This window comes from Paramormyrops kingsleyae, chromosome 11 (genome assembly GCF_048594095.1).
Source record: "Paramormyrops kingsleyae isolate MSU_618 chromosome 11, PKINGS_0.4, whole genome shotgun sequence".
Classification (NCBI taxonomy): Eukaryota; Metazoa; Chordata; class Actinopteri; order Osteoglossiformes; family Mormyridae; genus Paramormyrops; species Paramormyrops kingsleyae.
The window spans coordinates 1,725,321-1,751,211 of record NC_132807.1 but is presented as its reverse complement, the minus strand read 5'-3'; the positions used below and the strand labels follow the sequence as shown (position 1 = coordinate 1,751,211).

General features: G+C 40.8%; 2 long non-coding RNA genes across 4 annotated transcripts; both read left to right on the top strand.

Annotated features, from left to right (window-relative positions):
- Positions 1-4,012: 4,012 nt before the first annotated feature.
- LOC140593418 (uncharacterized) lies at positions 4,013-6,862 on the top strand. The gene is made up of 3 exons (XR_011993725.1): positions 4,013-5,603; positions 5,686-5,820; positions 6,099-6,862. It is a non-coding gene; the product is annotated as an uncharacterized lncRNA (long non-coding RNA).
- A 1,872-nt stretch (positions 6,863-8,734) lies between these two features.
- On the top strand, positions 8,735-13,431 carry LOC140593416 (uncharacterized). 3 transcript variants are annotated; one of them, XR_011993722.1, is made up of 5 exons: positions 8,744-8,832; positions 10,687-10,839; positions 10,944-11,055; positions 11,618-11,682; positions 12,160-13,431. It is a non-coding gene; the product is annotated as an uncharacterized lncRNA (long non-coding RNA). The 3 variants fall into 3 exon arrangements; XR_011993723.1 differs by lacking the exon at positions 10,687-10,839 and having other exon boundaries at positions 8,735-8,832; XR_011993721.1 differs by having other exon boundaries at positions 8,744-10,839.
- Positions 13,432-25,891: the final 12,460 nt, after the last annotated feature.

The following is a 25,891-nucleotide window of genomic DNA, read 5'->3' as shown; positions in this document are numbered from 1 at the left end:
GATCTAGATTTATTTCCAAGCTGGTCTCCGCTGTCTCCATCTTCCAATTCCAAAGAAGCCCATCCTGCTGAAGCCTGCTGTCTGCCTGACACTAAATCTGACAGTGAAGAAACATTATCAGTAACATCTATGCACCACACAGAGGTGCCCCTTCAAGTGTACTGCATAAAACACAACCCAATATCTGTTGACACAGCAGTAGAAAGTGAAAAAGTGAGCACACTCCCACCCACAAATCCCAAGTCAGAAGAAGTGTATATGTACATGTATCAACGTGAGTGTCAGAAGCAAGACTGGAGAGCAGATCATATCAGGTGGAAAAATAGGGGAACAAAGACCCTCTCTCACCCACTCGGCCAAGTGAAAATTCGCTATTTCTTGGTAAGGAGTGAAGGGAAAGTCTTCAGGAAAAGGTCATACTTGATTCAGTATACAGGAGATGTGGAGGCGTACATACCTAAACCACATGGAAATTCAGAAGAGTCTCAGCGACCTTTTGTGCGAACTGCCCCTAGTATCATGAAAATGATCAAAGATGAGAAGAATCTGCCTCCATCGCAGGTATACCATGAAATGATCAATAGACCATTACAAAGCAAGCCCCATCTAGACACTCACTTTCCCAGGGACATGAGTCAGGTACAAAACGCTGTCAAATGTGCAGGGGTAGAATTACTTTGTTCGGAGGGCACAGCAATGTTTGCCTTTTATCCCCTCAAATATAGGAGGGCACTAAGGCATTTTCCTGTAGGTTCGGAGGGCACCAAGGCAATCAAGAATTACTGGCCAGGGCACTGAGGTAAAAAGGTATATAGCCGGACGCATGAAATATTTAGCATTCTGACATTATCAAGGGCAATAAATGCATTAGCACCCTGTGAAATAGTGTTAGACTAGCTATTGAAAAAAAGATGCAGTTGCCTTCATTCACCTACTCAGTAATGACGAAATGTTTTATGAAAAAAAACAGAACCAGCTATTGTCAGTGATAAAAACTTTAATTTAATTAACATTTTTTTTACTGAGACATTGAACACTAACATGACTAACAGAACTTCAAAATAATGCATGAGTGACCATATTCAAGCCAACTAACAAACACTCGCCAACTGTCCCGAGACACTCAAACACTGTCCCGAGACACTCGCTAACTGTCCCGCCCAGTGCCGCGAGTCACTACAAACTGTCCCGCCCAGTGCCGCGAGCCACTACGAACTGTCCCGCAACACTTCCGCAAGCCACTACGAACTGTCCCGTGACAGCAGCTGCAGGACAGTACAGTTTATGCTCTAACTCCTTCTCCATTTTCACTTCAATTCAATGCACATCTGGTATCAATTATTTCAATCTTCTATGAATTATTACAGTCTATTATAAATTATTACAACGTCAAGTAATGACAGATAATTTCCATAACAATAGATGCGGTATGATTGGGAAAGACATGCATAACCAGCGAAATTACCTAAAAAATGTGGTTATTTTCTGGGTCTTAGAAGCAGCGGCCGTCATCTCAGCCTGCTTTCTTTTTTTCACCCGATCTTTCGTAGGCATTTTAATTGGAACTTTGTGGCCTTATAACAGGTCCTTAACAAGTTTCCTTCAGATGTGAAGAGGAGACTTTCTTCAGGTTTTTAACTTTTACATGTATTCGTCGATGTAAATCGATGATTGTTCACGTGCCAAAAATACCCCCAATTAAGCCTCACTTTCAAAAGAACTTCTAAACCTTCTCACCCTCCCTATTCTATGAACATGTTGCTATTAGTTTCGGAGGGAGGTAAGCATCGGGTAGAATAGCCGCTCTGAATAATTTAACTATGGAGGCGTGGCTAACGTAAAATTATGGGATGTGCTTATCAACCCAGACATCATGGACATGGCAACAGAGAAGTAAAAAACGGAAGAACTTGTTCTTGATTTCATAAGTTTATTGACTTTATTATGATCTAAACATACACAATAGGGCACAAAGGCAACTGAGGAAGAGGGCACTGCAAGTATCTGCCGGCAAGAACTTGTAAATATTCAGGGCAGCACGGCAAATTGCTAAGGCACGGCAAAAGCCGTCGATAAATTCGATATCTGAATGTGCTCGACTGGATAGCATGCTCAACCCCCATGACGTAAGTGCTACATACATATTATGTGAGTACCTGAAAGATTTTGTACAGGACATGCATGTCTATCCACATGTGTCCGTCGTGGCTGTCCTTCCTGAAATGATTGCTGAATTCAGGCACATGATGGCCAACACTGAGCACCCACATGTCCCGCATGTAATTCAGTATGACACCACATTTAACTTGGGCAACTTTTATGTTTCACCATTGCTGTACCGCCACGCCAGTTTTACAGGAGTGGCAAAACAGGACAGAGAAAACACACTCAGCATTTTTCTCTGATTTGGCCACCATTCTACCAGAACTGAATTCTCACCAGTTTGTCATATGCACTGACCGTGAGACTGCCATTGATAATGCCATCACTCAAACTCTTCCTAAGCTTTCCAGGGTAAACTGCTGGAATCACCTCCTCCGGAATGTCAGGTACCAGGTACAGAAGCTGAGTGGGCAAAAAGATGACGAAGAAGTGTATGCTGAAAATATCAGACACATTCTTCAGTCCCAGACTGAAAAGGAATGGAATTATAACCTAAAATGGTATTCCATGACCTGGAGTTTGGCATTTAAGGAATACTTCAGAGTCAACCTTGAAGCACATGTAAAAAGGAGTGCAACATTTGCCCTCAGAAATCTAGGACATATGCTCTCTGAAATAACAATCAATGCCTCAGAGAGCTTCAACAACACTCTAAAACGAATGGTTGAATGGAAGGAGGTTCGACTAGAAAAAATGGTTTGGTCTTCATTGCACCTTCAAACATATTATGTAAATGAAATCATGAGAGGCCAATGCAACCCCTGCATTGCAGTCACACCTGACCAACTTCACTTTCCAGACAATGTTCTTTCACTGGAGCAAATTGTGGCCCTACATATGAAGAGTTCCACCCAAGAACAAAACATTAAGGCATTGGAGTCAGCAATGTCAACAAGGCAGTCAATGGCAGAGCTCATAATAAACCAAAATAAAATAACATTAGATCCAAAGTCTAAATCATTCATAGTGACAGGTTGGAGAGGAGACAAATACATGACCTCGTTGGCACCAGTTGAACACTGTTCTTGTAATATGGCACAGCAATGTTGTCATATTCTTGCCGCCCAAATGGCAGTTGGGTTTGAACAGAAGAAACCCAAAAAAACTTTCTTCCAGTTAAAAAAATTGGTGAGGAAAGTTGGGAGGAGGAGATCTGGGTTGAAGGGGCCAACGTCAGAAGGTACAGTGCTGCCAGCACCAGATTCCCAGGCTAGTCAGGCGATTCCATGTGAGGTAAGAGAAAATGTTGTTTTCACATTTGTTTTTCCAACATCTACATTGCTTAATGCTTCACGTTTAATATTAGAGTTACAGTCAAGCACTGCCACACAGTATGGTGGCGTACTGGAACCAGATGTTCCAGGACACATGAGTAAAGTAAGACCAAATGTTGCTTTTACTCTTTCAATAACAGTTAAAGTAAACATTGCTGTCTTAATAAGTTATTGTTAAGGAAATTGGGTAACGCTTTACATTAACTGCACCTTCATAATGCTTTTATATTGCATTCATAAAACGTTCAGTACACCTTCATAATGTATTCATTAAGTATTTATAAAACATTCATAAACATCATGTATGTATACCTTAATATCCTAACATCCCTTAACAGCTGCAATATACATTAATAACAAACATTATATAATAATAACAAACATTTTAGTTGTATAATCATGTAATGTTTGTTATCAATGTATATTAAAGCTGTTAAGGGATGTTAGGATGTTAAGGTTAGGGATGAGCGAGTACAGCATTATCTGTATCTGTATCCGTATCTGTTAACCATATGAATTATCTGTATCTGTATCTGTACTCGGAGTGGGCGGGGTCTAACCCGGAAGTGGGCGGGGTTTGACCTGGAAGTGGGTCGGGTTGTCTTTAAATGGGTGGGGCTTTAACCGGTATGTTATTTTAAGCATGCAATTGATATGGGTTGATCAGAAATTGTTATATTTATTGCTGATTAGAAAACTATTTACATGACAGCATCAGCATTGAGCTTCAGATCAGTGGTTTTGATCACGATAACAAACGAACTATATACAGAACAAGATTTGCAACAATGAATACAACACATGCGGTTGCAATTATGAAGTAAAATGTAATGAACAAGAGTTTTCATCTCAACATAACTTTCTTTTTTTAACTTTTAATTTTTTTATGATCAGTGTGATTTCTTTTTTTTGGTTCTTTTTTATTTTTTTTATTTCCACACCAGGTATGTGTGAGTGTGTGTGAGTGAGTGAGTAAGAGAGAGACAGAGAGAGAGAGAAAGAGAGAGGGGGGGGAGTGTGTGTGTGTTTGTGTGTGTAGCTTAATTTGTAATATTAATTATACCACAACTACCTTTATTTTTTTTTATAAAATACAGCAAGAAAGTGTCAGACACTCAGTGCGTGAAGTAAAAAAAAACTGGCTAGAGCCAGCTGACGGTTTAAAAAAGAAAAAAAAAAACTCCGACAGGCAGAGACGCGAGTCGCATTCTACAAACAAACCTGAAGCTGAAGAAACCCTAAACGTTAACGGAAAAAAACCCGCGATCCTGAGTGACTGAGGGAGCGACAGAGAGAGAGAGAGCGCTGTTCTCTTCTCAGTGTTCTGTGTGTGAGTGAGCAGAGCGGGACACAGCAACACAATAAATCTGTATGTGTGTAGGGGAGGGGCGCTGTGACTAGTCTATCACAGAACGCAGACACAGTCAGCTACCCAATGAGAATTTTTATTCAATCCGAGCACAGATATTGACTTGTATTACTCGTATGATACTCGTACTCGTCAAAAGTGCTTTATCCGTACCGGATACTCGTTTCAGCCGAGTATCCGGCTCAACTCTAGTTAAGGTGTACTTGCATGCTGCTTATGAATGTTCTATGAATGCATTATGAAGGTGCACTGCATGTTCTATGAATGCATTATGAAGGTGCACTTAATGTAAAGCGTTACCTTTTACTGTAATGAAAGTAATACACTTTAAGTGACTTGAGTATAAACCATAACGAACTTAAACATATTAGACTGATACCACAGATACTCATTTGGATGTAGTTTGGGGAAACCTACAGAAACCATCCAGATACCATTTCATTTATTCCTGGAGAGTTAAAATATGTGACATGGAAAAAGGTGAGAAGAATTGTTGCCTCAATATATGACTGATTCCGTAAGTTGTGATTGCTAAGCACTGTATTAAAAGTGTAACTGAAGAGATCAGACAGTTTCTGAACAATGATTGTTGCTATGCCCATTGTAATTTCTCGACAAAGTCTGTATAGAATCTCTGAGCACTTACACAAGTAACTCTGGTCTATTAATAGGTTAAAGAACTGTGGTCCAAGAAACCAAACAACTCTGTGGTAGCCAGTCTTGACAAGAGTGCCATGTTCATCATCCGTCATACAGATTTTCTTTCGCTCAAACCGAACAACTGGCTTGTTGGAGAGGTATGCTTCAAGGATCATGCTGAAACACAGTGCTTTCTCGAACTGTTCAAATGCAAATATTATGTCCATTGTTTACCAATAGACCATAGATTTCTATCTCCACCTAATGAAGAGGGGGCTGGACCTGGAAAACAATGTCCTTGTCATGGATCACTTCTTGACTGGGGCAATTTTAGAGGGCAGACAAGATATTCAAAAAAAGCATCTGTTGAAAAGGGTAAGTGTGAAAGTCAGTGTATGTGAACAGTATATTTCATACATATCACCATATCTTCCATGTCAGATTTTGTGAAACTTCATGTGGAATACAAGGCATAGATACATAGTGAATTTCCACCCTACCCTTATTTCTATGAAGCAAAACAGATGGATCTAAGATACCTGCATCTAATCACAGTACACAGTACTACATATACAAAACAAAATCACTGCAATTTGTAATTCGGTGACATTTGACAGCCATTTAATCTCTGAGAACTGTGTTTATATTCCCAGGTATGTCTGGAAAAATGTGGGGCTATAATCGGTGCATAGAATCTTCATCACAATCACTGGGTTCTTGTGGTAAGAAGACAGTTGTGTACACAAAATGTGCATTTCTTAATTACATGTATTTATAGAGGGTCATATGGTGGAATTACTCATCCACAAAATGCTTCATTTCATCTCCACTGTAGTACCTAAATGGCAACATACACACTGTGGTGCTTCTGGATCCACAGAAGGACAATGAGATGGTGGAATCAAAAGTAGCTGCTGATTGCTTTAGGTAATGGACAGTAGGGCTGTAGTCAAGACCACCTTTGTCGAGTCCAAGACAAGTCCAAGACCAGGACTAGTCGAGTCCAAGTCAAGACCGAGTCCAAAGAGGTTCGAGTCCAAGACAAGACCGAGTCCAAAAAAGTTTGAGTCCGAGTCAAGACCGAGTCCAGGACAGGAAAAAAAAGTCTTATGCATGATATCATCAAGACAATCATTTTGGGTTATTATTTGTTGATCTAAAAGCAAAAACAGTGTCACAACACCCATGATTTTTAAGTATAGACATTCCCCTTTATATCATATAATCTATTAATCTAAAGAAAACAGAATGATGATATATGGTGATACCTCATAATAGCAGTGTTAGAACTGATATACAAACACCAACCCACTACTATTACCAATGCTAGGTACTAGTACTGAGCATTTAAGCAACTAAATTACAGTATAGCTTCACTGCAGATGTACAGTAGTGTAGAAAAGAAGTGACCAGTATTACAGAGGGGGTACACTCTGTAATACTGGTCACTTCTTTTCTACACTACTGTACATCTGCAGTGAAGCTATATTGTGGTTGGTATATATATATGGTTGGTTTATGCCTTCCCTGAAAAAAATATTGTATTGTATTATATTGTTATTTGGACCTGGGTTAGGAAAGACATTCAAGTTTGGTTAAACAACAATGAACACAGTGTAATTTAACATATGTTCTTTTTATTTGAGGACAAACTGCAGAATTTTAAAATAAATTCATCAGGTGTTTAAGAAATTCATAAGAATAATTTTTTCACAGTAAACTTAACAGTACAAGCATTTGTACAACGGTGTATTCTTCAAAAGCTTTTTTAACATGAACTATAACAAGAAAAACAAATCTGAGTAAATTATCGACTTTTAGAGTGTAGCATTCTGTCTGCAGGTGAGGTAAGTAAAACTATTCAGTTTTACAAAAGTGTTTTGTTACACTTGAGAAATATAAGGGAGGAGAGCATTTCCGCTCCTAAACTGGCTCTATGGGGCCTCATAATGAGCCCTCCAGCACTGAACACTCTTTCAACTGGTGCTGAAGAAGCAGGTACAGAAAGCACTTTGACAGCTAGGGCATGCAAATGACGGTATTTGTGCTTGTTTTTTAACCAAAATACAAGGGCATCCTGCTCTGCCGGACAGCTCTGAATATCCTCCAGGTATGTATTTACCTCACTGTTGACACTTGGATGATATCCATGGGTGGAATTGTTCTTTTTGTGAGTTTTATATTTTGCCAGGAGCCGTGGAATCTTGGCGTTTGGGGGAGAATCCTGGGTTGGTTCTGTGGGTTCCTCACAGATGTCCAGGTCCACTTTCTTAGCCTGAGTGATCAAGCTGTCTGGAAAAAAAGAAAACAGAAATAAATTTGACTCACTTCTTCCACTTCAATATCCTTGCAAATACACTGCACTTTAAAGGGGGGCATTTGAAATAAATACCTGTTAGTGACTTCTGCAGTTCCTTCTTAGTATTTTGTATGGTGGTAGCACTGCCACTGGTTCTGACATCCATCTCAACCCAGTTCATCCCGAACTGGGGGTCCAGCATCGCTCCCAGCATGTATATATCATGGCCAAATGGCAAATCAAGGCCATGATCTTCTGCCATTCGTAATCCAACAAAGATGCCGGCAAATCTTCTTTTAAGTGAGGCTTTGAGGGCCCTGGTCAGTGGCCTACAGAGTCTCTTTTCACTATCCATTTCTGTTAAATGAGAATGTAGCTCGAGGACAGTAGGGACAACCATGCTGATGGTAACAATTTTGTCACCCTCGGTCAATTCAGTGGCCTCAGCAAACGGTCCAAGAATTTGTGTAAGTTCTCTACACTGGGCCCATTCACGTGAGCTGAGGACAACATTCTCAAAGTCAACTGAGCACATCTGAGTTAGTGCAGTATGATCTAATTCGATGACTGCTTGTATTTGTCTGAATTGCGAATTCCACCTTGTGACATTTGAGACTGGAATGCTTTTACCACTTCCAAAAACAGCCTCAAATCGATCCTTAAATACAGTGCTACTGTGCAGCAGACTGGCAAGTTTGGCCATTTTTGAGATTGCCCGAGACATCACTTTTACTTCTTTCATCCCATCCCCGATAACCAGTTGAAGACTGTGGGCAAAGCAGGATAGCCGTTGACGGGAACCAAGAAGAAAGTCCGTATCTAACTGTTCCCCAACCATGTCCTCCTCATCCTCACTGTCATCTGAGTGGTCTGCCATAATGACTTTAAAAGCCTTCTTCATGTTAGCTGCATTATCAGTGATGATAAAATCTACCTTATCACTGATATTGTAGTCATCTAGTATTTCATCAAATGCAGCTGAAATGTTTTCAGAGCTGTGACGCCCTTTGAATCTCCTGCAGTCCAGCAGGTAGGCGTTCAGAGTGTACCCACTGGTCGAAGAGTTGAGAACGAGCTGTGACTCCCAGGTAAGATCTCATTGTGCAGTCTGACCATATATCAGCAGTTACAGAGATTGATTTCTGATCTACCAGACTGGACTTGATGCACTCTTTCACTCTCATCACTAGTTGAGGTATCTGTTTGCTGGTTATCGTTGTTCTGGAGATTGGGGTGTACCTTTCATCCATGGTGTGTAAAAAATGTCTGAAATGTTCATTTTCCACGATTGATATAGGTAGACAGCAGCCAATGATAAGGTCATGGATGATCGCTTGGTTGATAGCCTGCTGCCTTGATGAAGAAGCATTGTAAACTTGAACTTGCAATGGTCGCTGCTGAAATGCATCATCAATCATTGGCTGTGAATCCCCCTGTTGAAGTCCTTGCCGATACTCCTGCAGACTGGAGATGGAAATACAAAAGCATCTATAAGTGTTGGAACTGAATAACAGGCAGATAATAAGCTTTATTTAAAGAGAAGTGAAATCTGTATTCCCAATCATTCATTAATGCCCACTCCATATACTGAGAAAAACTAAATAAAGTTGTGTCTGGATTGTCAAACTATTAGCCTAATAAATGGCTTTCTTTGTTTATTAAATGTTCTATGAAACTGAAATGGCATTCAAAGCTGTGTACAGACACTGACATGAAGGGAAAGCCCTTTTTGTGTTTAAGTCTGTCTCTCAAACAAGTACAGTATACTTTTTTTCTGACTGGACATATTCAAAAATGTCTGTTATGTTACAGAAGAGAAATACTGCTGACACAGAAAATATGCCTGACATAAGTTGTAAATTACCATGTAATTGCTATATGCAGCTTTCAAATGGCAACACAAATATAGCCTATACTTAAACTAAACTAGTTTGCGCTAGTTAACATTAACATTTTTTTACCTCATGAAACCAGTAATACCAGACGTAAATCATTATAAATTTATGTCCAAGAACATTACCTTTATCTTCTGCTATGTTAGCTAATGTTAACATTAACACATAGTCAAGGCTTAGCAACTCCAGCTCTGCAGTTAACTTACCGCGATGTATGATTCCTCTGCAGGTGTCTGACGAAGTTTGACGTTGTCCCACAGGTTTCCGAAATTGTTGCTTTGCAGAATTTGCAGTCTGCCCTGTGTTGCTTTTTAAATGCAGCGCTGATAAATTCCTGGTGATTTCTATAAGCAAACTTGATAATGGCAGAATTGGCGGACATTTTCGTTTGTTAGAGTGTGTGTGAATCAATGGAAATTAACGTTAGCAGGGCACGCAGATGCAGAGCGTGCCGCGCAAATATAATCTAGTGTGTGATTGGTTATTACTTTTTTTGTTTTGTTTTTTTGTTTTTGTGATTGGTTATTGGTAGTGATGGGTCGTTCGGGCAGATGACGTGACGAAAAATAATATTTTAATTAAATTCGGGCGGGTGAAATGAACAAATTAAAATGAAAAAAAGTTTTAAATGTGTGCTTACTGGGAACATAATAAAGACACCTGGACTCGGTCGAGACCAAAAGCCATATTTGGCAAGACCAGTGGCCGAGACCGAGACAAGTCCGAGTCCGAATACCAGCGAGTCTGAGACAAGTCCGAGACCATAAAAAAACGGTCTCGAGACCGGACTCGAGTCCAAGACCGGACTCGAGTACTACAGCCCTGATGGACAGTAATTAAAAACGGGGTTGTGGGTTCAAATGATACCTCCAGCATGACCATTGGGTCCCTGAGCAAGACCCTGAACCAGAAGTAGCTCCAGGGAGACTGCTTGTGAAGTTCGGAAATGGAAGTAGCTCTGGGTAGTAGGATCTGCTAAATTCTGTATATGTAAGACTAGATGGTTAAATATACAAATTGCAGTCCTACATTCTGTTCTCTTCCTAGGAAAATTGTCCTACTTTTCCAGCAACTTTTTTGCCCTACGTAATGATCGAACGACTTAAAAAACAGGAGCTGTGTGGGAAAAAATGGAAACCAGCCACAGTTGCACACACATTACAAAAAGACAGCTGTAGTTGTGGGGTCTTTGTAATGGAAGTGAGTATTCACACCACAAGGATGTTTCTGTACCAGTACAACTTTCATTTAATGTGATGAAAGGTTCTATTGTTGAATAACCCCAAGTAAACTTTTGTCAACAGATGGGCAAGCAGCTTATCAACCACTTTCCTCGGGTTCCCAGTTACATCATCATTCCAGGTGACATCATTCAATGCCGTGAGACTATGGCGATGGAAATACTCAGTGGTTCAGGTACACTGCAAGTAGTGGCCTTATGTTCTCTGTCTTCAATCAAGAACCATATCTACACTATCCCTGACATGATGTTATTGTTGGCTTGCAAGTCGTACCTTTAACGTCTCCCACTGCTGTCTGCACTCCACCTGTGTCGGTACCATAGCCTTTCAGTGCTATGCGCTGTGAGGCATAGGCACAGAGCTCAGCCCCTGGTCACAGGAGTTCAAATGATGATAGTAAATGTCTGTCTGCCCCTTTGAAAGGCCCTTTAGCTGGTTTCCACACTTTGGAAGTCAGACTAGTCAAGTTGTACAACATAACCCACACAACAGGCTGAATGATTGTGTGGCAGACACAACTGCTAACATGCACAGAGAAGTAAAGACTTCATGTGTATTACAATGTCTTTATGAAACACTACAATTATAACTAGTAAAATAAAAGAGGAGAAGGAATCACTCATTTGTATGAGACAAAGATAACTGGAAGGCTGTGTGAAGTATGCTTGGCAAAGTTAGGGACTATGATGAATATATGTCTGCTAATGATTTGGATTCATGCTTTTATTCACCTACAGTATCTCTTGAGGAGGCTTGCCAATGGTGTGGACGCTTTCAAAACACAGATCGGGATGGTGACTGGGTAAGGACTATCAATGCACTTATACATGCATAGCAAAATACAGCTATTTGTTGTTTTATTGTATGTTGTCAATCTTATTTTAGATAGTTTGCGATGGATGCGAGAGATGGCAGCACCGTGTCTGTGTAGGCATGAAAAAGGAGAAATTTAGAAATATAGCACATGTGATGTGGCATTGCGCAGCCTGTGCAGATGAGTCTTCGTCATAAAGCAGCAGCGTACTTCAGGGTCTGAAACCAAAATGTGAGTGTTGTCAGGGTGCTACACACTGGTGGTGGTTAAGGTGGCTTGGCACATGACTGGTGGGGTACCTTGGTGTCAGGCAAGTGTGTCTGGTGAGAGTGGATGTTTGTATGTGTGTGTGGCATGTCGGCGGGGCTCAGCTTGGATGGGGCATATGTATATGGATATGTATATTAGGGGTGTGGCGATGGGCTCGGCCCGCTTCTTTACTCACATGTCTGTGTCCCCACGCAGACCAACAACAAGGTCATCAAGTTCACAGATGATACGACGGTGATCGGACTCATCTCGGGCAAGGAGAGTGAGCTGGCATACAGGGACGAGGTGGAGCAGCTGTCAGAGACAAGGTCGACAACCTGCTCCTCAACACCACAAAAACAAAGGAGCTGGTCATTGATTTCAGGAAAAATAAAATAAGACATCCAGCCACTCATCATCGCCAGGGCATTTCTGGAGAGGGTATGAAATATTATGTAGCACTATATAACGTAGAATATAAGTATTATGATATTATTAATAAGCATGCCAAATACCCATGATGTGTTCATTACAATGTAATCATTATAATGTAATCAACACAATGTAATCAACTGAGTATGTATTTGCACCTCATAATAGCCTAAGAGTTTTTGTTAGCTACTTTATCTTAGTCCAGAATCTATGATTATCCACCTTTATTAGTGTTATACCTTATCACTATGTCGATGGACAAATGTATTATCAACCCTCTAGTTAGATAATGTGCAACAGGCTGAAGCTGCCAAGGTTTGCTACTGAAGGAAGGGATACTCCTGAGTTCACGGCTGAGTATTTTTTAAAAACCAAGTATAGTTGGTCGCGCCACCATTATGTTCGGCTGAGGGACCAAACAGTACAAGAAATGATGGAGAAACTTATCACCCAGGGGTGTGGATTAAGGGAGAAAACAATGGGCCTCATTCACCAACCGTTCTTACGAACAAATTTGTTCTTAAACCCCACGTACACACTTTTTTTTTACAGAGATTCTGACATTCACCAATGTTTCCTTATCTGAATTTGTTCTTAGCTAAGACCAGAATCTACGCACACTCAAGACCATTCGTTCGCACATTTGAGTAATGATAGTTTGTTCAAAATAATTGGTTATAGTAGTTTTGCTCATTCTACAGTTCATAAAACAATAGTGTTTTAATAATTTATGACAGTAAAATATAAAAAATATTTTAAAGTGTAAAAATTATTTTCATGGTAGTAACAGTGATCATGCTGATTATAAATAGGTCAGAATCTTCGTTAAAAAAGTATGTACATGGGGTTTAAGAACAAATTTGTTCGTAAGAATGGTTGGTGAATGAGGGCCAATGATTGTGAATGGTTGGAGAGATGATGATGTTTAAGTGACGAGATATTGTTACATGATACGAACTGGTATAAAAATTGGTGTTAAACAATATTGGACACACTTCTACGTGTCCAGCCTTGGTTGTAACTTCATTCTTGCAATAAAGACTGATTTTGGATCTACACGAGTGGTTCCAGACTTCTGATTTGGCTGGGGAGGAAAACACCACAACAGTTTTAGATAATCCTGCTCCGGGAACTTCAATTGCATTTTCTTATAGTACAAATTGCGAGCTTTCCGGCAGTATATCACATGTCCCTGGACAGGATTTCTACGTGCCACTTCCATGGACTTTTAGTTTAAGATTATGGATGGCAGCTTCCACATGGTTACAGTGTACAGGGCGAAGTGCACATTTAGAAATCCTGCTCCGGGAACTTCCATGCATTTCCGTATAGTACAAATTGCGAGCTTTCCGGCAATATATCACATGTCCCGGGACAGGATTTCTACATAGCACTTCCATATTTCAATATAACAGATGCTTTGCAATATCCTTTTTCTTTTTATTTATTTCGTGTATTAATTCTGATAAAATGGCTTGTAGATATTTCACTGGAGTGCTTTCAAGCTGTACAGTATAGCTGTACTTATATGAGAAAATTTAATCAGATAACACCAAAACAGTTCAATAGTGCTTGGATGTAAGATCTACAGAAATACAGAATTACAATAAAATACTGACATGTTTGGTGAAAGACATATTTATTTATTGATTTATTATGATTTATTTTATTCGTCAGGAACAGGCATCCATGAACAGTGACGTTGGTAGCCATGGACATCCACATCTGTCTGACGGGACAAGAGAGGGGAAAAATGCAGATTATCCTCGACCAGAGAACGCTCAACAGATAATATATAGAACATTTTCACATGTTTAACAAATTAACAATTAAATTAATGTTAACATTAAGAACAATACGATTTCGGACAACCGTATTGTACTGACTGCGCAGCTGCACCACATTGCTGAGCTCCTCGAATTTCTCTTTTGTTCACGTCCGGCGGAATCCGCATTTTACCCTCACCCTAACTAGAGACACAATATTTAAGTAGAGGCATACCCAAGCGAAACAAGAGAAAATGTGAAACAAGCACAACTATTTTAGCCCAAGTTTTTAAAAACGAGAAAAAGCTGTAATCAGTTTAACAGTTTTATTTCAATGTAAAAGAGAAAAAAATATTTCACCAAACGCGAAGATCCATCGATAGCAGCTCTGGGTCCCGTCAGTGTAGCACAAACCTAGCGTGGTCTAGGGCTGCCATTATCCAAGCAGCACGGGCATTGTTCCATTTGAACAATGCGGGCCAAATAACGACCTAGGCGATCCGAAGCTTGCGCATGCGCACTGACGCAGACGCGCATTTCAAAATGGCGGCAGCAACAAACACAAAAGATGTATTTACCTGTATTTTGTTAGTTTTATTTTAAACAAGATGCCCCGATTTCATTTAAATACATTTAATAGCTGTAGGAACTAGTGAGCGGTATTTAGCAACATACTATGTTAGAATAATGCCATCAAACGTGTCTGTTAAGCATATCACAGCGGACATGCACGGAAACATGGGGTAGAATCAAACAGGCCACAGGCTTTGAGATAGACTGGCTCCCCAAGCTATTGCCCCCATTTTGCCGGAATGTCATAGACCGCGATACCCCCACATCCTGACAGAAAGATGTATTTAGTTGTATTTAAGGACTCACATCTACCCCACGTAGTCTCTTCACTGGCGTCCCTCAGGGCTCAGTTCTTGGCCCACTCCTGTTCTCCCTCTATACCAAATCTCTTGGTGAGGTCATATCCTCTCATGGCTTCTCATACCACTGCTATGCAGATGACACTCAACTCATCCTCTCGTTCCCTCCTTCAGACACTCATGTCTCCACTAAGATATCTGCATGTCTAGCTGATATCTCATCTTGGATGACCGGTCACCAACTGAAACTCAACCCTAGTAAAACGGAACTGCTGTACATCCCTGCTGACTCATCCCCCCTCCTGGACCTTGCGATCTCCCTCGACAACTCCCTGATCCGTCCTTCGGTTTCTGCTTGCAACCTTGGGGTTACCATGGACAATCGTCTATCCTTTTCCTCTCATATCGCCAACGTTTCCCGCTCTTGTCGGTTTCTCCTGTTTAATATCAGAAGGATACGTCCATTTCTTTCCACACAGGCTACCCAGATACTCGTTCAGTCCCTCGTCATCTCCTGCCTTGACTACTGCAACTCGCTCCTAGCGGGTTTACCACTGAGCGTCATTCGTCCCCTCCAACTGATTCAGAATGCAGCTGCTCGACTTGTTTTCAACCTTCCCAAGTTCACCCACACCACTCCTTTGCTGCGCTCCCTACACTGGCTTCCTGTGGCTGCCCGCATCAGATTCAAAACACTGATGCTCGCATACAAAGCCAAAAATGATCTGGCTCCATCCTACCTAAAAGACCTCATCACACCCCGCACTGCACCACGATCTCTCCGATCCTCCAGCACTGCTCGACTGGTCCCACCACCCCTCAAGGCACAAGGAAGACACACCTCCCGACTCTTCTCTGTTCTGGCACCAAGTTGGTGGAATGAACTCCCCCTAGATGTCCGAACAGCTGAGTCACTGAATGTCTTCAAAAGACGACTTAAAACACACCTTTTCCAGAAATACCTGAATTAGCACTTCTGGCATTATACTTGCATTACTTAAAAAAAAAAAAAAAAAAAGGCACTTTTCCAACAGAGTATTAGATCGATGGTATTCATAGCCTTGGTTTTTACTGAGCTAGTATCGGGAAAAATTCATTGTGGAGTCTTAAAGCACTTATGTAAGTCGCTCTGGCTAAGGGCGTCTGCCAAATGCTGTAAATGTAAATGTAAATGTATTTTGTTATCAGGGTGTTCGTCCGTTCGCAGGCCACTTTGGCCATATGGTGTAGTCATAAACCGTCGCGGATGTTTACCCGAAACCGGGGTATCAAACAAAGAATAAGGATTCGTTAGACAACCCATTTCAAAATATGGCAGCAACAAACGGAGCGCCCAGTTATTTCAAATAAACCATGACGTTTTTTTAAAGTATTGAAGCACTTTTTTTCTACCAATGTGAATAATAAAGGAAAGCGCCCTAAACATTTTAGACAAAAAGAACCAACGAATAACGCTGGTAATCCTTGTTAAAATGAGCGTACGGCATTAGCCCAGAAGCAGGGTGGCTATTTGCATATGTGAAAGCCTATGTGAATGTGACACAAGTCCCAAACTTTTAACTAGAGACACAATATCTAAGTAGAGGCATACCCAAGCGAAACAAGAGAAAATGTGAAACAAGCACAACTATTTTAGCCCAAGTTTTTAAAAACGAGAAAAAGCCGTAATCAGTTTAACAATTTTATTTCAATGTAAAAGAGAAAAAAAATATTTCACCAAACGGGAAGATCCATCGATAGTGGCTCTGGGTCCCGTCAGTGTAGCACAAACCTAGCGTGGTCTAGGGCTGCCATTATCCAAGCAGCACGGGCACGCGCGTGCGATCCGTTTGAACAATGCGGGCGAAATAACGACCCAGGCGATCCGAAGCTTGCACATGCGCACTGACACAGACGCGCATTTGAAAATGGCGTCAGCACCAAGCTCAAAAGATGTATTTACCTGTATTCTGTTAGTTTTATTTTAAACAAACGACTAATGGTCTGAATGCACTGCTGTGTCAGACATATTTGCTTTACCATGAGGGGCTCTATAAACTCTGTATAGGCCCTTCATGTTGGTCAATTTCTTTTTATTCGTATATTTATTGTATTTTATTTAAGGGAAGTGATAGATTAGGAAAATGAGTGAAGAAAAGGGGTAGGGAGAGAGATTAAAGAGAAAGAAGGAAAGAGAGAGAGAGAGAGAAAAAACAAACAAAGGGGGAGACAACAGTGGGACAGAGAGGCTAAGAAAGACAGGAGTAACGTAAAAAGCACATACTGTAAGGCAAGAAAAGAAAAAAAAAAACGCATTTGAAATACAACCAAAAAAGGATAAATACAAAGGCACAACCAGAAATAAAGAAAATGAAACAGATATACAGACATACAAAATTGTTGCGTGTGCTTGGAAGGGAGCGTGGAGGTGTATTTGCATGTGTGTTCATCTGTTTGGGGGAGGTGTTTGAACACGTATGCCAGGGCCAGGGCCCCAGGACCCCAGGCAGCTGGGAGCCGACCGGCCCCTGGCAGAGAGCCCCACCACCCGGGGAGGAGGGACAGCAATCATGTCAAGGAGGCAGCCGCGCCCAGGAAGGAACAGCTAGCCCCGCACCCAGGCCCACACTGCCTACACAGAAACCTCGCAGACACACCTCTTAGCCATATACATAGACCATACACCCACTCACACAACATACACAGACACATACACAGAGACAAAAAGACATAAGCCCATCCACTCCGGACCGCCCTCCGCCATGCGGGGGAACGGACGCCACCTCCTAGCGCCAGCCGCAACCGCAGGGCACCACCAGCCGGACAACTACCCGAGTGCCCCCCCACCATTGCGGGCAGGGAGCAGGGGTGTAGGAAGACCCGCTCACTCTCCTCCCCCACGCACCTGTGTGAGAGGTGGAGGTGGAGTGTTGGATGCATGTGTTGGTGATTGTGAGTGTATGTGGTGTAAGCGAGGAGGAGCGCTGCTTGCAAACAAAATTGAGGGGCGGGCAGCAGTGAAGAGGTAAGTGAGACCACCTCAGCGGCTCCACCCACCAACCTCTAGGTAGTGCTCCCACCCCCCAAGGCCCTGTGTATATACTGATATGTGATGACTAAAGTGCAATTAAAACAAGGGGAGGCAGAGGGCCGCGCAGCACAGCGAGTAAGGCCATGTGGATGCCCCCCTCACTGCAGCGTGCGCGGCACATTCCCACACCGACATCCTACATGTGTGCGTGGCATGTTATGTGAGTGAGGGGGGAGAGGGGCTGGGATTCATGATACCAGGGGGTAGCTTACTACCCCCTGGCAGAGGAGAGCCAGCTAACCAGCTGGCTCATTAGGCACCCCAGCCCCCCACCGCGGCATGGGAGGGAGCGGACCCGGGGCCCCCGGCGACAATGCCCCGGAGCAGTGCCGACGCCAAGAGCTAGCCCCCCCCACCCCGAAGGGCAGCCCACACTCAGTCACCCACTCATTCAACGACAAAAAACTCGAGACATGGGCTCGAGACATGCCACCCCCCCAAACAGCGCAGGCTGGCCCCCCAGACATGGACCGACCCACCCCCCTCGGCAGCGCCCCAGAGGGAGCACAGGCCACCCCCGCGCAGGAAGGCACCCACCGAGGAAACGGCCAGGCCCCGGACCCCCCCACCCAGAAGATAGTTTTCTTTGCAATGCCTCACCTAAAATACATGTGCACTTTATTTTCTTCCATATCAAATATACAGGCCTCACCTAAAATGCACAATGTAGGTGAGGTTGGGATATAGCAATTAAACCAAATTGATAGATCCTCACATATCCTTTGCCAGAACTTCTGAACTGGGGTGCAGTACCATATGGCGTGCATGTAGTTCTCCACAAATTCACCTGAGCAGTGGGTGCATAGGTTTGAGTGGATAAGGCCCATTTGGAACATCCTTTGTCCTGTATAATGAGTTTTATGCAGAGTTTTGTATTGTATAAGCTGTAAGTTCAGGTTTTTAGTCATTTTGAAGGTGTTTAAACATATTTCTTTCCAAAAGTTTTGATCTGAATCGATGGAGAGATCTTTCTCCCATTTTGAGATTGGAAGGGAAATTGAGTCATCCATTTTTGACAATAACTTATACATTTTTGACAATAATTTGGGGCTAGAAAGATAAAAAAATTCTAGCAGCCATGGAGGTATTTCTAAGTTAAACTGATTAAGATTGAACCTTGCCTGAATAATGGACTTCAGTTGCTGGTACTCAAGAAATTTACTGTTGCTAATTCCGTATTTTGAGACTAGTTCGTCGAATGAAATAAATTTCCTGTTTCCTGTTCCTGTTCAAGATTTCTAATCCCTTTATCATGCCATAAGGGAAAGTTCAATGTTATCTTTTTTTGGCAAATATCTGGATTGTTCCAAATGGGTGTTAGTTTGCAGGGAATAAGTGGAGACCTAGTAATTTAAAAAAATTCCCACCAGGCTATTAATGAGGTGGTAATACTAAGGCTCTTAAAACATTTATACCTCTTAATAGTAGGACTTATAAAAGGCAAATCAGACAATTTTACTTCTCTGCAGATTGCTTGTTCTAAGTCCAGCCATGGACTATCTACTGGGCTTGATTTGATCCAATTTGATATATACTGCAGTCTGTTGGCTAAGAAGTAGTGATAGAAACTTGGTAGTTCTAGACCACCATTACCTTTGGTTTTTGCAGAGTTTTCAAGCTTATTCGTGATGGTTTGTTTTTCCATAAAAATGACGAGATGCTTGAGTCTAGTGATTTAAACCAAGCCATAGAGGGTTTATTAGGGATCATTGAGAACAAGTAATTGATTTTAGGCAGGACCATCATTTTAATGGTGGCAATTTCTAATTTAAATAAGTCAGACTCACACCACAACTCCCGACTGTTTAGCAACATTTAGCTAATTTCACCAACGGATAGCTAATCAAAACGAGTAAATAACTTAAAAGACGTATTTAGTTGTATTTTGTTATCAGGGCTTTAGAGTTTAACTTCAGGTCTGTGAAAGTACAGGACCGCGATGTGTGTCCAAGCCCCATAACACACTAACTTAGGCGTTCACGCAACTTATCGCGAACAACCAGACAGAAATAGACTTGTAAATTTTAAAGAAAAGATATTAACTGATTTTGTTAATATTTAAAGGTATAAAAAACTTTAGCTGCCATTCATAAATGGGCAAAAATTGGCTCACCACATGTACATTTTAAAGGAGGCACCAAAGCTGGTCAATAGTCTTTAAAAGTATAAAATACAAGCAGTTTTACGACCTATACATCTTGAAATGTTACGAATTTCATTGCTGGGGTCTTCCCATCTAGTACTTAAACAGCAACAGTCTCCGCTAGTGTTAGAACCTGGTCTTTGATAAACCTCAGGACAGGGCCCCAAGTCTTATGAAAGGTCTTTTAGGACCCTCCAATTCTGGTTGCCGTTAGGGAAATGAGGAAACAGCTTTTGCACAAAGTGTCTGCTTTGAAATAAATGAAACAGATGTTTCTTTGGCAGGCTATACTTGACTGATAGGATTGTGACTGTTGCAAAGACCCCATCCTCATACTGTATGAACTATTAATAGTGTTGAGCCAATGTTTTCTAGCCATTTAAGAAAGGCAGCAAAGGTTTTTTATACCTTTAAACATTAACAAAAACCGCTAATGTCTTTTCTATAAAATTTTCAAGTCTATTTCTGTCTGGTTTTTCGCGATAAGTTGCGTGAACGCCTGAGTTAGTGTGTTTTGGGGGCTTGGATACACATCGAGGTCCTGACAGAAATAATTATATCTGCTTTCACAGACCTAAAGTTAAACTCTAAAGCCCCTGACCACCGGTGCGTGTGTGTTTGTGCGCATGATCATGAACAAACATTTACTGAAAAAAGTTTGTCTATTAAAATAACTAAGTCTTTATTCTGTCAAAGTTTTTTTTTTTTTTTAAATTAAGGACCAGCAGTTAAATGGGGTGCTATAGTCACTCTCTAGTCTCGCTGCATAGTGGATGACCGCTGGCACTGTTGAATGTGGACTAAGTTTCATTAACTATCAAGCAGGCTGCATCTCAGTTACCATTGTCAACTTAACATGCTACTCCAGCATGCATCTCAAATCAAGCTTTTAGATGATATAAGCTAGGGGCCGTGGGGTCACCTTGTAGGATGTCTGACATTTACTGAAGAATGTCTTTATTAAAACAACTAAGGCATTATTCTTTGAAGTTTTTAATGTGAATTTGCTGCATGATGCTAAATGCAGCTTACTAGTTCCTATTAAATGTAATTAAATAACCACCTTCTTTAAAATAACAAAAATATATCCTAAATTCTTACACACTTGCCTGATTCCGCAGTTCCTACACCCCCTACCCTTCTATGGCTTGTGAGATAAGAAAGCCCCCTTCTGTCTGCTTGGTCAATCATTTCTAGCCGCTATATAGGTTCTTCCTCAAATCTTGTTGCCTAAATGACTTATATCACACTCATACTAATTTAAAATTTCGCTATAACAAAACAATCCTTATACATTTTAAGAAAAAACGTAAACTATATATGCCTGGTGTTTTTTCATACAGTTTGATTATCAAACTCTAAAGGCCAACCCTTGGGTGCATGCTTGTGCCGTGCTGTGCTGTGCTGTGCTGTGTGTGTGTGTGTGTGTGTGTGTGTGTGTGTGTGTGTGTGTGGGGTGTACATCTTGCATCTAAAGTTAAGGTTATATTGTATACTAATTTAAAGTAACACATTTTTCTTTGCCTATTTAACAAATACATCTAAAGTTTTTATACCTTCAAACATTAACGAAAACCATTAATGTCTTTTCTTTAAAATTTACAAGTCTATTTCTGTCTGTTTTGTTTTTTTTTAGGATAAGTTAGTGAACGACTAAGTTAGTGTGTTATGGGGGCTTGGATATACATCACGGTCCTATACTTTCACAGACCTACAGTTAAACTCTAAAGCCCCTGACCATCGGCCTGTGTGTGTGTGCTTGTGCACATGGTTCAATGTAACTGTAGCAGCTTATTCCATTTATTCATTGTGCACATACACACATACTGTATATGCTACGTCTAGATCTCCTTGGGAAATCAAGAGTGTTGCCCACAAACATTGTTCAGCTTTTGGCCTAACATGGTCCTTACGTGTTTTAAAGTTTTGTGAAGTAGAGTGAGGAGCATTCTGAACATCAAACTATTTTAAGATAAATTGTCTGTAACAGGAAATTTAGTTTCTCAATTTATTTCTTATATATTATTTTGTTAATTATTGAGTTCAAATTTTTGTAGTAAATGGTGATATTGTCCCCAATTTGGTGATAATGTGAGCCAAACATTTCTCGAAAATGACATTTGCATAAATAAAACGTTCTGAAATTATATTTCTATTTTATTCTGCTGCTGCTTACATGTTTACATCTCTCTCTCTCTCTCTCTCTCTCCAGGAGAGTGAAAGTATAGCTGACAAGCCGCTGTATCCTGGTGTACCTCTTTCAAAAGGAGAAAATATATTGATGTCCTGTCTGTTACGACATATTTTAACCGGTGAATCCCTGATTCACTTATTAGAAATGTTTAACATAATGTTGCCTGATCTCATCCCATCTTCACATTACCTTTTCCACAAAAAATTTGCAAGTTCATCAAAATTTGAAGTTCACTTTTATTGTGAAATCTGTCTAAAATACCTTGGCATTAGACTGTCCCTCTCAGTGTGACTCCAGAGAGGTTATCTGGCAGTTTGGGCGGAGCTTAAAGTCCCCCCCCCCCACCCCATCTATGATGTCATAAGCGGGAGGTGGGCATATCCTTTGTTAGAACATAAGAACATAAGAAATTTACAAACCAGATTGTTCTGATTGGTCGAGGGGGTTTTGGCCAAATGGTATCATAAAAGCTTATGCCATGTGTTGCCAAGTATACCTGGCTGCAGCCTGGTAATACCGGCCTAGTAGGGTAAGCCAAGTATACCCGGCCTACCCTACGTCACCCCACGAGCCCGTCAATCATGCCGTTCATTCGTCCTTCGTTTACGCAAATGACACTGATGCTCTGAAGAAGCATTTTACGGCGCTTGGTTTACGCTTTACCCCAGCAGTTTGTTGTACAGTAAACTTTTTTTTTAGTAAGTGGGAAGAGTACGTTGTAAAATAAAAACTACAGTATATAGTAAACGCATAAACCAATAACATAGCTGTTTATTATCAATTACAGTATTATTACGAATTATGATTTTTTTTTATAATCGTATAGGAGCACCCTCATGTATTCGGTCCGAAACGTCGATATGCGGCAGTGCTTCATTCATGGTCACAACGGTCACATGGTGGGCACATCAGGACTGTATTTAAACGTTTTAGGACTATTTACCCTTGTTTATGTAGCTGTAGGATGGCCATAATATAGTTTCAATCCGATATCAATGTAATGCTTGTCTGTGATGATTGGTTAACATATTGATTGGTGTATTAATATAGCCGGAGAGTAATAAAACCCATTGCAATCAAGTATACAGTGCCTTATAAAAGTATTCAGTTATCATAATTTTACTCAATTACAAAGGATAGTTAAACGTTTTCCAAATGAGCATTTTATTGCATTTCCAAAGGCACTGTAAGTTATTTCTGTGCCAACATTAAAATTAAATAAACTTATGATTTAATGTCGATATGAGATGACAAATTATTCACAAATGATACAGAGGTGCCACTCATTTCCACATACAGTAACTCATCACAATTGGGTGCCACTGTGCTTTTTAATGAAAAGCTGATAAAACTTAAAATGTGGTTCGGTCATGTGTGTAGTCTGTGTGTAGACAAGGAAACAAAGGCATAGTAGCTGTTATTTTTTTATTCCAAAGTCATCCAATTTGCTAATTTCCTTACATACCCACCCATTCACTCACTCACTCCAAATACGGCGCAAAAAAACTTCGGGAGTGAGTAATCTTTACATGCTACGATGCTGACGGCGACATCTTGGAATTTGTGATAAACATCGGAGCATGTCCTCTGACGTAACGTTAGGAGGTAGTGACAATGGATGATGACGTATAACAGTGTAGTAGTGGTGTCCCATTTCTTAGGGGAAATTTTTTAACCCTACCCCTTTCCACTTCATTTCAAGGGGCAAGGGGAAGGGGTGAGGGGTAGGCAAAGGGGTAGAAAATAGAATTGGGATTGGGCCTTAGTATCAAAACTGAGCAACAATGTTTTTCATTGCATACTTTCAAGAAAATATTCAGGACCTGACACACAATAAATTGTTCTGGTGACTTTTTTTTGCAACCATTGACTTAAGCAACAAACGTTAACATTCATACACAGTATGCATACCTGGTAAGCTGTTCTTATAAGTCTCTAGACAGTGCTGGCAGCATTCCAGGCGATACAATCGTCGGAATTGTGCTTGATAGGCCGCACTGTACAGTTTCCATGGGACTACACCTGTAGGTTTCAAATTTAAGAATGATTCATTAGAGTAAAATCCCTTGTTAATGGGAATACAAACATCCTAACCCAAAGGGTATTCAAATATCATAATATGTTTTATACTTACTGTCAAGCCACTGAAAATGCGCTCGGGCACGGAATGTTTCCCTTCCGACTAAGTCCCAAAAAAGGTGACAAACAAGTGACAGCTTTAAAAAAGCTTTGTCACCCTCGAACAGGACTACATCTAAAAGGATATCCTCCAGGACGTCGAGGGGGATCTGTGAAAGAAATCATACAAGTACGTAAATATTATTTTACAATAGTTCTGTAATGAAATAAAAACAGACAAAAATGGCATGACTTCTACATTCCAACTCCAACTGCTTAAAATGAAGCTCATTGTTTTCACATTTTTGTAGGGTACAGCACAGTAAGCACAGAGAAAAAAAGAGAAAAACAGCAGGTTCAGCTGTAAGATCAGCTACATAAATACTTGTTCAATGGAGATGGAACCCATTCATCCTCCTCTACCATCTGTGCTTTCAACACGTTGAATTTTCCTAAAAGAAATTATATTGTCACAACTATTGTAAAATTATGACATATTGTAATGGTATCACATAGAGTTGACTCCACCTGAGGGCACAGGTGTAAAACAATTTGATCACGTTGGGCACCAGACCTGGAAAAAGGCAGTCATGATACTACCAGCTTGTCAGACTGAAAGGCTTATATGCATATGGGTCAGAACAATGCATCAGAGTGATAAATATTACAGCATCAACTTTGTAAGGTGTATCAATCCCCACCTTCAGATCAGATCACTAAGACCAATTAATCTGACTCCATTAAATTATGCTGCTGTTTGTAATAGGGTCAGTGGTGGCCTAATGGTTAGGGAAGTGCACTTGTAATCGAAAGGTGCCAGTGAAGTACCCTGAGCAAGGTACCACCCCCAAGCACTGCTCTCCTCTGCAATGTCATGGTGTCACATATAGGTTAAATGCAGAGTACACATTTTGTTTTTGTGCACTGTGTGCTGTGGTGTGTCAATGACAACTAATCACTTCACTTATATGCCATGCACTACGAGGCATCAAAGAAAATATTTAAAAAGTATGACACAAAAGGAATTGTATTACTGATTAATGAATAGTTTGTTTCCATAAATAATAAGCATAACCGATACATTAGATGTTAAAAGTTATAACACCCATAAACAACGACAACTGTATTACATGAAATGGTTGCCAATTGTTAAATGGTTTCCAATTAAACCGAACAAATGTAACATGTTATCAAAAATTAAGCTTATCAGGTACTATAGATAATTATTTTAAATGGTTCCTCAATCTCATTACACTCGCTGGCCTCTCCTGGCACATAACAGCTCGTTGTCCTAAGAGGCAGTATTGGCTACGTGTCAGGAGCAGTCTGAATGTATATTAAACAGCTTCATTT